At 33.9% G+C, this 13,440-nt stretch overlaps 1 protein-coding gene across 1 annotated transcript in view; it reads left to right on the top strand.

Annotated features, from left to right (window-relative positions):
- The window catches only part of LOC137926834 (solute carrier organic anion transporter family member 74D-like), a 110,657-nt gene that overhangs the window by 13,352 nt on the left and 83,865 nt on the right, over positions 1-13,440 (top strand). The window lies entirely within an intron of this gene.

Here is a 13,440-nt window from a genome sequence, read left to right as displayed (position 1 = left end):
GTAACGATGTTTTAAGATAAGGCATTGTTTATTTAAAATTATACTGAGATTTGTCAAGGGGCAGCGCCGATAAAACTGCGGTGGCAACATCTGCTGCTTTATATTCTCCATTAATATTGAGCGCGGTAGTTTGCGTCACTACGATATTTGACTCGCAGAATCGTCCGCCGCCGGCTTATATTGACTTTCATTTGCCTTTTAAAATTCATTGTATACTAACAAAAACTTGTTTTGTTTGACACACAAGGCGCGTAGAAAAAACTTTGTACCTAAACTGCATTCGTACTGCGCGTGTTGGTACGTGAAAAATATTATATTCAATCGAACAGTCTAGTGTCATGAAAATTTTAGCGGTTACACTGACAGGTGTAACCTTATATTTTTACGCAGTGTGATTGGTTGTGGGTGTAAAGGCTTTAAAACGACGAAGATTGTTATTGTCTCATTTGCTGTCAATTACTTTTTACACCTTATCCAAATATCAATGCTGGAAAGAAAGAAATCTATATATATATATATATATGAAGTAAATTAATTTATTATATTTCAGGGTGATTACTTTATACAGTATGATTGGATATATGTGCAAAAACTTTACCCCTCTTCGTGAAGAATGAGCTCTACATCTTTAAAGCTTTTACATATACAACTAAACTTAATTAACTAAGTATTGATATCATCGATATTATTTATACTTTATGCATTAATTACCTAGGATTAACATTGTTCTAGAACAAACTTCCAGAGGATGTGCAGCATTTTCCTTTGCGTACCATAATAACATGCGATGCCAACTTGCATGCATGCAGCATGCATGCCAAGCTTGGTGGTTATGGTACATCCACCCATATATATCTTTAGGGGAGACCTATGCTTTGTAGAGAGTTTGAAACAACGTATTGAACAACTGTATACAGTTGCCAACAAAATGTTTACTATTTTTATGGAGCCTAGAAAAAATGAACTTATATATATTTATGACTTTGCTATTATTATTAGGACCTTGAATAAGTTCTCGCTGTTTTTTTTTTCAAAAGAAATTTATTTAAAATACAATGCTTACAATGACATTACTCAAAGTATTGTCCATCATTAGAGACCACTTTCTCCTATCTCTCTGGTAGCAATTGAATCCCCCGTCGGAAAAATGACTCATCTTTCGAGGCAATCCATGAATCAAGCCATTTTTCGGCTTCTTCAAAAAAATGGAAGCGCTGCTCGCTTAAATCTTGCGCCAGCGACCGAAACAAGTGGTAATCGGAGGGGGCTATGTCCGGTGAATACGGCGGGTGGGGTAGAACTTCCCATTGAAGTGTTTCCAGGTAAGTTTTGACTGGTTTTGCCACATGTGGCCGAGCATTATCATGTAATAAAATCACTTTGTCGTGTCTCTGCTCGTATAGTGGCCGCTTTTCTTTCAGAGCGCGACTCAAACGCATCAACTGAAGTCAATAGCGAGCCCCTGTGATAGTTTCATTAGGTTTAAGCAGCTCATAATAAATTACGCCCCGCTGATCCCACCAAATGCAGAGAAGAAGCTTAGAACCATGGATATTTGGTTTAGGCGACGATGTTGATGCGTGACCCGGCATACCCCACGATTTTTTTCGCCTTGGATTGTCGTAGTGAATTCACTTTTCATCCCCAGTGACGATACGGTGCAGAAAACCTTTTCTCTTTTGTCGTTGAAGCAACAATTCACACATGAGAAAACGTCGCTCTACGTCTCTCGGCTTCAACTCATACGGCACCCAATGTCCTTGCTTTTGGATCATTCCTAACGCTTTAAAACGTTTTGAAACTGTTGACGCATCTACTTGTAACGTTTTCCCAAGCTGCGTCCAATTCTTTGTCTTCAAATTTTGTCGGTGCTCCAGAACGCTCTTTGTCTTCAAGGTCAAAATCATTACTTTTGAAGCACCTAAACCAGTCTCTGCACGTTGTATTCGACAAAGCATTGTCACCATATGTCTCAACGAGAATTCTGTGTGCTTTTGCTGCAGATTTTTTCTGAATAAAGCAGTGCAATAAAATTCCCCGCAAAAACACTTTATTTGGCACAAAAGTACACATTTTCACAAAAGGCAAATAAATATGTAGTTGACACTGTGGTAAACTCTATTCTACTATAATTTGAGGTTACATATAGCACTACTTTGGTGATTTGTTACCGTACGAAATTCCAGGCACAGAGTGCCGCAACGCCATCTTTCAAAAAACAGCGAGAACTTATTCAAGGTCCTAATATATAAAACGTATAATATATATTGGTATTATTCATTTTTTATGAAACTTTAATACGCCATATACAAAGTCGTTTTTTGTTACTATGCGGGAAGCATGCACTGAGAAACGTTGATCATAAAATAACCACGGTTTGAAGTTCATAGGTTCTTGGGCTGTATATCAATGCCCGAAATCATTAATATTAAAAAATTGTAACTATCAATTATGACCCATTACGAATTAGAAGAATATATTCAACTAATAACAACTTTCACGAAATTATGTTTCGCGTTTAAATATGAAATGGCGATCGGGCTGGTGTATTTGTACGGTAAATCCCATGAGGTAATTTTGTATTTAATCTCGAAATTTATTTAATTAGTAAGCGTAATGTATCGTGTTTTTGATTGCCTGCGAATTCACAGTACCTTTGTGAGGTGTTCGGTTGCGATGGCCCACGCAAATGACGAAGCGGTTTAGAGAAATATTTGTTAAAAAAAAACTCTTTCTATTGTTATATTGTTATCAAAACAAATTTTATATGCGTTTTTTGTTCAACAGTAGCATTCAAATATTACTATTTGTAAAGTAAATAGGTTGATCTTGTAGATGTATATTTGTATATATAAAAGATTTTCAACTATGTATCGACCTAAGACGATATCTTAGAAACCATAGTGCTTATTAGAGACTTAAATTTAGGTAGGAATATTCCTTTCGCGTAAATTTAGCTAAGAACCAATTTAATTGAATTCAATTCGCGAGGTGGTTTGATTTTGACTTTTATATACAGTGATTGGCTATGCATATAAAGGCTTTATATGCGTGAATGTATAGAACCTTTGCTATCAAGGAATGATACAACCTAACCAAAAATCAATGATTTCAGCAATAATTACTTTACACGTACATGAACAAGTTTTACATCTCTTTGTTATAAAATAAACTTTGACACCGATCATACACACATAAATATAATGGCTTGTTTCACACTAAAATGCATTGACACTGAAACAGCTTGATCGGGTGTAACAATGTGTGTTTTGGTTTTAAAATTCGTTAAAGTAGGATATATTTTAATGTAGACATATGAGGTTAATAAAGTATTTTGATTTCAGTCTAAAAGAGTTTTTCAGTCACAAAACTATTGTCAGATAAAATTCTCGCTTCTAATTTTTAGATGTAAATGACATTTATAATCGTCGGTTTTTTCGTTAGTTTTAAATGTACCATATAAATAAGAAGCTTATTTATACGTATTTTATTCGGTGTCTTTGACCACGTTCGCCGTGTACAGACGGAAGGCGGAGCAAAAAGTGGTTCAGTGCACTCGGCCAGATAACCCGTCTAATGCGCTGGTCACCGGCCATAACTCCACAGACACTTAGACCATAAATACTCGTAATACTATTTAGAACTAGTTGGCGTGCACAATAAAAGGTAAGTTAAATCGCAGCCTCGCCTGTCAGGACGGCATTAATTGCTTTTTTACGCCTCCGTAGATTCCATGAACGTTCGCGAAGTTTTCTGATCATTATATTTAATTGGTTTTCTTGCGAATCGACCTCTGTGATGCTCGTAATCTATATGTTTGACTTGCGTCCATAGAAAGTTATTTTTGTGTTTTTTGTCGTTGCGATAACATTGATAACGTTATCGTATCTTGTAACGGTCGAATGTTACTCGAGCGTGGAGTGGGCGGGGCGTGTATTTAGTTATTATGGTGTGATCACTATAAAATATGTTATTTTAATTAATTTTTCTATTGTAATTCGAAAGGCCAATCATTTCTGGCAGTACAGAGTATGCAGGAAAAGATAGAAAAAAATGATAGTTCGAATTTCGAAAAAGTTTTTTCTTACGACATATTTATACATATCAATACTTTTTACTATTTATAAAACTGTTGATATTTGTATAGGGCTCACCATACATTAATTGACCGCAAATGAGATATAATGTCATCATGTTAAAGTTTTCACATCTACTTCCAATCAACCTATATAGCCGCATTGTATTTTATATACTTCCCATATTCCTCTGTTAGATGATTCTCGCATATTTGTTTCACGAATCCTTGCAAAATGAAATCACATCAGCACATTTGTAATATGAATGTATTTTAATATTGTCCATAAGGTTGAATATAATATCGTCCGTTGGTATACGGTTTACAAATTCTTAAACCAAGGTATTTCGATAAAATAATTATCCCGTTTCTACAGAATCACTGTTTATAGGTGTAATAGATTGTAATAGTGAATGTATAGCTCTTTAGTCAGCAAAAAGTTTTAAAGCTTTTGCACCTTTTTTAATCAAACTATGTATAACGTGATAGCTCTGAAATATGTTACATTTTTTACAGGAATGCGATAGATTATGAATTTATATTAGTAATAGGTGTGCAAGGATAGATAGTAAACTATAATTAATTTAAATATGTTCGCATATGTACCGATAGATTTCCACTTCATGGCAAAGGTCTCAGAGATAGTCACGATGACCTGTCCTGCGCTGCCGGCATCCATTAACTTCCCTTGACCTTAACTATGGCGTCGGTAGGCGGTAGTAGGCTCTCACGCCGCGTCTATCAGCTCGTGGTCACCACTCCAGAACCTTTAAACTCCAACGGCCATCGGTTGCGTGAACGACGTGCCTCATATCCTGACACTTGAGCTCGGGCTGAGGTCTTTCGACTCTCCCTACCGACCGGGAAGCACGAGTTCATTGCTGGTTTTTTAAGCCAGAAATAGGCTTTCGAGCGTCTTCTATATGGGGCTGCTGCCGAGCCCCCGGTGATTGGTGCCCAATCCCGTCTCCTTGGCAGTCGCCATTTACCATCAATTCGGCACAATGCGTTTTCCGCTTGGAGAGTAAGGGGACCAGTGGGCGCTCTCAGCGGCCCGTAATGATTATAACCCACGTCTACTAAGACAATAGCATCATGATGGTGAACGTTGAAAGTTAGCAATTCTTCGAGCTACACCGGTGACCTTGATCCTGTCGATCTCATTATTACTGATTTGATCTCGCAGAAAATTACGCTATTTAGTATTTCTGATACCATTTATTTTTGAAGGTTTAGCATATAAGCAAGCTATATGCAATGCAATAATCAATGTGATATAACATGAAAGCAATGAGCATTCACCTATTTAAGCTTTTACACCTATTTCTAATCATCCTATAGAACCGCGTTGTATTTTGTATAATTCCGATTTGTATACATTCCACGGTTGGTCGATCTTCGCATGTTAGTTTCATGAATCCTTGCAAAATGAAATCTCTGTCTATACATTTGCATGATGTGCGTATTTTAAAATAAATTATAAGACTATATGATATTCTGTTGATTTGCTGACTTTACAGAATTTTAGTTAATAGGCCTTCCTCAAATATATCTATAGGGGATATATCATAATCGTCATCGCAATGTGGCATTATGTTACGCAGAGGACGCTGCTGTCTAACTTCTGAAAACTTGTTTGTGAACAGTGGCAATCCTTTATAATTAATGCACAAAGTGTAAATTAAATATAAGATTATATCTCGGGAATCGAAGCGGCGCCCTACGGTCGTAAGTCCTAGTTCTCTACCACTGGCCTACAACTGACAATATGTCTATCACTTTAGTTATTTTATATTCGTTATATCGTCAGTTATGTTTGCTTATTTTAGTAAAATTTTTTTAACTGCATTCTCCTATCAAACGACTTCTTTCTAAGCATTATTATCAACACGGATATTTGCGAATTGTTATACGGAGTGATTGGGCATAGCTGTATCACGTAAATGTATAAATACGTCGTTTGACAGCAGAAAACTTTTAAGCTATTACCTAATATGAATTTTTTTAATGCTTTTTCTTTTTTATCATTATATTATTTATTATTTCTGAAACTATTGATTTTTGGCTATGGTGTACTGTACATAAATTGACATCAAATAAGGTATATATTTATCCGTTTAAAAGTTATACACCTATTTCCAATAATCCTGTATAACAATCCGCGAATATCCAAGTCGATGCTAAAAAAATCTCTTTTATACAGTTTCGTTAATTTTCGGTAATTATTCGACCTTTTCTTCGTCGCGAAAAAGTCAGTTGATATACCCGAGTGTCAAATGTCAATACACACGAAACGACAGCTTTTAGGGCTGGATCGAACAGTTATAACGAATTCGGAATCTGCTATTTAAAAGATGCTATAATATTAATTCTTTTGTTAGCTGCTATTTTTTTATAATTGTAAAATAGCATTATTAGCAACACTTATAGCATGCGCTATTAGCATTTTTAGCTTGTGTATTTGCATTGCTTATTTTGTAATGTTTGCATTAAGAAATACTTGTCGAGTTGAATTGAAGTATCTTTTTTATATGCATTTAATACTATGTTCGATTAATGCTAGCCGCCGGAGTGTTGAACTCGCACTGTCCACGCCTTGAAAGGACACGACCGTCTATATATATAAATGGCTATATTTTAGTCGTAGCGCGTTAATCACCGTTTCGAATACGATTATAGCTGGCTATAATTGCTACTTTATTAATTTGTTTAATCTGTATAAGAATTCTAGGACTGTTCATTTGGGGATAGTGACTTTCAAAAGCCCAATGGAAGCTTGTAAAGAAAGAAGGAAGTTATAACTTACTTTCCGAAATTGTCCGTATAATATTGTCTTTAAAAACATTTAAGAGTTAAGTTTGATAACTTAGTGGTACATAACTTTTTAAGAACAAATTGAATAAGTATTATTATTTATGATGACAATTTTCATAATTTTGTACGGAAATAAAAATAATTTAAAACAATATCATCACCTCATTAGTTAACTAACTTAATAACCAAACATTTTATCGTCTATCTATTAATAAATATTACCCTTTTAAAATAAAAATAGCCTTTTTGCGTAGGCTTCACCTAAATCCCTTCACCCATCATGCTCCTGAGCATCTCGCATCCATAAGGGTACCTGTCTCTAACTAAATGTTTCGTTCCAATTTTTATTTGATCTTAATTATATATAAGTACTTCTTTTTTTAATTATAATTTTACTCGTACGTAAACATACAGAGATATATGCATCAAGTTATATATTTTATATTACGTACATTACACAACAAAGTATTTCAAATTAGACATACTGCCGAGGAGCTGCACGCGCTTGTCGAAATTGTGCTGTTGTTTAACGCTGTATTATATACTGACAAGATTCATATACAACTAAGTATCGGGCGCTGTGTATAATAATATAGAAAATAACATTAAAAGATCAGCAAAATTTTGTTTCATAAATATTTTAAATTATCAGATACTTATTATTATCACTTTAAAAAGCGTCGCGTAGAACGTTTACCTACAAGGTGCAAAGTAATAAACTTTTTAATTTGACTAAAACTTTTTTAATTTGACTTTATAACATAGTTGCTCACAAAAGAGTAACTTATTTTATGAAGCCTAGATTTAGGTGTAACAAGCTTGTTTGCCATTACTTTTTTTGGAGTGAATGAGCCATATTTTTCTAAAAAAGATATCAAAACGTCGGCAGAAGCGTATTCTACTTACTGGTATAATTGAGCAGTGATGCTAGAAGCTGTCTAGCGGTGGAGGATTGAGACTTGTGATCGTAGATCGTGGATCCTCTTCTCTCTATCTTGATCGTGGGTCCTTTTCTCTCTTTCTTGATCGTGGGTTCTCTTCTCTTTCTTCTTGTCGGGTACACTTTGTAATTATATAGGATTACTACTGCTCACAAAAGAGTTCACGGACCCTTCCGCTCCGTGAACTCAGTACCGATGGATCTGTAAAAGCCTTAGGGCTAACAGCATTAATATCTTCAGAAACAATAGAAAAACGAGTTTTCAGAGGATGGGCAACAGCGTCCTCTGCGTAACATGCGATCGTCATCCGTGGCGATTAAAGTATATCCTCATTATAGATATCTTTGGACGAGGCCTATACTTTGCAGCGGGCATCTATAGGCTGAAAAGACGACGACTGTCATCATTGTTACTTCACTATTTTTTTTCTGAATAGCATAAATTTGTAAACCATCACTCATATATGGGCGGGCCGAATCACATATCAGATAGGCAAGCGATTTTATAAAAAAAACGTGTACTTCTATCAAACGATTTGTCACTTCCGTTGACTACGTAAGAGAAAGTATGTATCGTATTCACACAGTTTTTTGATGTCAAATTAAATAAAAAGGTCAATTGGATTTTATTTATGTATCTAAACAACTGCGTAAAATTTGTAGCTATCTAAAAATATGTTCTTCCGTGTTCGACGATAAAATATTCTGTGTCTGTCACAGGAATAGAAACTTCAGTCGTAAAGGAATTGAGTTGAAAATTTTAAAGCTAGTAAACGATAATAAGGATTATCTTATCTCTAGAATATATTCACAAATTGTGTAAAGGGGAGCTAGGGTGGATCATACGACTGAGTTACCTTTTCCGCGTGTTTTTTTCATTTTGCCGGCTGACAGATTGATTAATACGCTCAGATAAGAGCCGTAAATGTATCCAATTAATTAAATAAATGATGTATTTATATTATCATTAGTCCCGGCGTTGATATTAATGTGTGAGATGAACAGTTTACACTTTTTGGAAATGCGAAAAGAATATTAATATTTTTTTAACATTGCATTAGTAGGGCAAAATAGTCTATTATTTAATGGTGTATGATGCACAGGAAAACCTCAACGTTTGCGCATTTTTAAAACAATTAAAATTACACCATCATAAGACGAAAAGAAATAAACAACATAAGAGCAACATAACACGTCCGCATCGTGCAAAAGTCAAATTTAAAATAACATTCTGCTCTCTTGTAAACGCATCCTTAGCTTGTTATTTCTAAACTATATATCTATTCATTAATTTGATGCTTTATTGTTTTCATATGGAAAGTTTTACTTATAAGCTTCATGATAGTGACAGGGTTGTTTATTTGAAATCATGGAAATCGGACGAAAAATGTGGACAGTTACGCATGTAAAGATGCACAAGGTTAGTTGAATAAAAAGTAACACCTGTCTGATGAATATTGTATCAATGTATTGGGAAAAAGTAAAAGCGATAATGATTTTATTGATTTTTTAAATACATATATAAATGTAATTGAGTCTTAACTTAATTATAGGAATTGATAATGATGATAATACAATACAAATAATAAATATTGTTGCAATAAAATTAAAATTATTTAACTGAGTTTATTGTGGCAAGTAGATTTGAAAGAATAATCGAATTAAAAAAAATATTAATGTCTATGGGCCTATATTAAAGTTAACAGTTAAGTTTAACAAGTTAACATACAAGTAGAACAAGGTTGACTAAATGTGGTAACATATTTCCATATGAAAATTTATGAATGAAAAACAAGAACGAAGGTTTAACATTTATAGGTACAAGGGTAAATAACCATTGGTTTAACGTATAATATATATTCAGGTTCTATTCACGTCAGAATAATATAGCATAACCGAGGAAACCGGTACGTACTTAGTATAAAGTCCGAAAGATATGTGTCCTTCATAAATGTGCACTGGAGAAAATATCGAATTAATTACTATTTAAATGCAAAACCAATTTAAAAATAAAGATCTTTACTAAATTTTTCATCACATTTTCAACCTACCTAAAATTTCACAATAAATAGCCATGAATACTTTGTCCATTTTAGTATTTTACGGGTATTTTTGGGTATATGAATGTTTATCCCCTTATCACAAGAAAAAAATACAACGAAGTTGCATGACTCGAAACAATAATGCCGATGGTTATTTTTATCGAAAGAAACTATAAAAAGACGCGTCTTTGATACATAGTCTAAAAGAATTATAATAGGTCACATCCTAGATAGACTATATGATAACATAACAGGTTATTGTTAGGTTATATGTTATGTTACCAATGAGTCTCTTCGGGAGCCCTTGAGTTCGGAATGCTAAAGGTGTATACAGTCCAAGCCGAGGTCCTCTTTTGGGAGGTCTAATTGTAGAACACATTATGGAGCTCCCGCCTAAGTGAACAAATGAAGGCGGTTCGAGCGTAGGCTTTCTCAGAAGCGCACGAGTTAAGTTACGAAAAAGAAGTCTTATAAGCGCTTTCCTCGTTCTCCACTAGCCTGTATCTGTGAATACCAATAAGGCTTCAGTGTAAATGTATATAAAAGCATTTTAACAAATTTATAATTTTACGTAGATAGTGCCAATTTTGCCGTTTTCAAAAAAATATAAAAGATGGTTTAATATACTTTTTAATTTAGTTACATTTTTTTTGTGTATAAAATGCTAATAAATATGTATAAGATTAAAAAAGTTCGTATTTAACCTAGTAAATACAAACATTAATAAAGAATGAACGAGTGAATCATAAAACGTACGTTGCATATTTCTCCATGTCATTTATGATGTTTAACAGCGCTTTCGAAGTGTAACTGTACAATGTAAATGTAATAAGCACATCCGATAAAATCAAGCGAATGCGATTGCATTATAATTCAACATATTCACAGCAGCTAGGGAAAACTCGCTTCTTATAACTGAGTTTTTTTCTCTCTTAACGTCATGATTATATCTGTTAATTTGTGTTATGTATTGTCTTGTTATAATGTTTAAGTGTAAGTTACTTCCAGCTAGCAAATGTCAAGCCGTCTGTTCTCAAAAATCTCGTGTGCGTCTTGCCAATCACGCCCTCTTCCAGTGGCGACAAATAATTTCGCGCAAACTATACTTAAATATTTAAATCTTGTTAAGTTTTGTCTGAGGTAATTAAACATTTTTAAACTAGTGCTGAATCTTATATAGCTAAGCGAAACGCTTAACGGTGACTTGGATCGTGTTATAAAAACATCTTTAATTGAGTAATATTTTAATTGAGTAGATATTACATTAATAGTATATATAACATTTTAATTGAGTAATACTTATTTTAGTCTAGTTGGTTTATTATAGGTTTATAAAACTAGACAGGGCAACAGATCCCTTATCCAAAAAGAACTGATGTCTTAGCACCCAACAGCTAAATTTATTAAATAATGCTATCTCTATCTTTTTTCTTTTAACTTAAATTTCAGGAAGATTTAGTTCGTAATAAATCGCGCGTATACTCCAAATATAAACCTTTTTTCTCACTTTGCACTAATTTGTGCACGCATATCGACTTTTTAACTTTTAAAAGTAAAAGAATTGTATTTCTTTCCAAATTATTGGTTTTGCAATAACAATTTGGTAGACATAACACAATTTCTACAATGTATTTAAAGTTTATAAATATAAGTTGACATTGCGAACTAGTCAAACCTTAAGTCTTTTCATCTCGACTCGGGAAACCGATATCGCTAAAGATTCATTTCACTTTTTTAAATACACTTTATTTAGAAACTAGTACAAAATACTTGTTCAAGTAATGTACGTTCTAAAGTCGGCTCTTGTGCGCAATTTGCATGTCCGTTATCTTGATGTATGCTAATCGGCAATGAGAAATTGGATAACAATGAAATTTCACATTATATTGCATTGTTTAGTGTATGATAAAATTAAAACAATTATATACATGCATATTAATTATTAAAAAACTTTGTTACATTATTTATTATTATTATATTTCACTTTGGATCACTAATGGTGATCAATTGTTTTTCCCTTTCGTACAAGAGAAAATGTTTCAGCTATTGTTCACTGGAATGCGCTCCCCCATCGATATTAGGATGAACAGGAATCGTTGCACATTCAACGTGAAGGTTCGAGTGCTGTCGCTTGATCAGCTGACGGAGTCATCACGATAGCTGGATTTTATTATTTATTATATTTATATAAATATTATAGTAAATATAGATATTACTACTGATACACTACTAACTATAATGCTATATAGTAGCTATTAGCATATTTATATGCGTCTTTGTGTGATTCTCTTCCTTCTCAATTTGATTTTACTTTTTTATTTTATTTATAGTATATTATGGTATTAAATAGTTTCACCTACCATATCAATTTATCTCTGCACCGCCCAAACGGTTAACAGACAGAGAATGCCTCCGGCATTAAGTTTGCCGTTGTACGAAAATGCATAAAAAGATTTTAAATAAATAATATTGATTCAATTTGTAGAGAAACTAAGTGATGATGAAGCTTTGGCATTAATTGCTCTAACCTTACCTAATCTAACCTTTTTTTTTATATCGGGGATGGGGCTGAATAGACATAAGATAAGATAACCTGCACTCTGTATGATAACCTCACTCCGGGTTATGTGGGATTCCTATCTATTAAACCATGCTAGCTGTAGACACAATCCGGGGTGCAGCTTTGTCTCTCTCGGCATCCTCGCTGTATCGTAGCGACATGAGACTACTTTGACTCGCAGCCGTTCTCGGGTTTCCATTGAGAGGATAATGAAGGCCCCCATACTTAAAGCCCGCGAACCTGATGCCATTTAGTAACCTTACGACAGGCAGGGGATACCTTAGTTCTATTCTAGTGAACCTGGGCTAAAGGGTTGTTCTAACCTAAATTAACCTTAAAATTTAAGAGTAATATATTAAAGGTCGGGTAAGCAAAAAAAAAATAGGAGAATTAGGAGGAAATATATAAAAAATAAAATGAAAAAATGGTATATACTGCAATAATAAAAAATGTGTTCAAAAATCGTGATAAAATGTAAAATCCCGGTAAAGACCAAAACTGATTTTGACAATGTTTGAGGAACGTAGTGAAGAAATAATGGTATCGAACGAAAGGGAAAATTGGTATGAAAAGGAACTCTAGAAGAAATGTAGAATACAGTAAGAAGATAGAAAGAACTTAAGATGACCAACAGAAGAGCATAAAAAATAAGTGAAAAAAAATATTGATTATTAGACCCTGTCCCTTAAACTAGATAGGGGTACGAGAAACCACCAATAGCGTTGGCCACATAAAAAAACAACCTAATCTAACCTAACGTAACCATGTTTTTGGCTCTCCCAGAACATGGCGCGTTTGAAACCTACGTAGCTTTAAGCTGTAGGATTCCAATAAAGGTAACACAATCTATTTCCAGTTTACATGAAATTGGGCTTGTTCAGCCTTCAAGAACCAATGTGTTAATTATAATGTCTTACAGTAGATAATATTGCGAATAAAAAGATACAAAAATTAAACAAATCGAGTTTCCCTATAAAGACATCAGTTACGAGGCAAATAGCAAAGAGGG

The sequence above is a fragment of the Battus philenor genome, unplaced genomic scaffold (genome assembly GCF_028537555.1).
Source record: "Battus philenor isolate CCGP_79_NKW_IND1 unplaced genomic scaffold, ilBatPhil1.0.hap1 SCAF_3, whole genome shotgun sequence".
Classification (NCBI taxonomy): Eukaryota; Metazoa; Arthropoda; class Insecta; order Lepidoptera; family Papilionidae; genus Battus; species Battus philenor.
The sequence above is the reverse complement of the archived record's forward strand: the minus strand, read 5'-3'. Positions and strand labels throughout refer to the sequence as shown.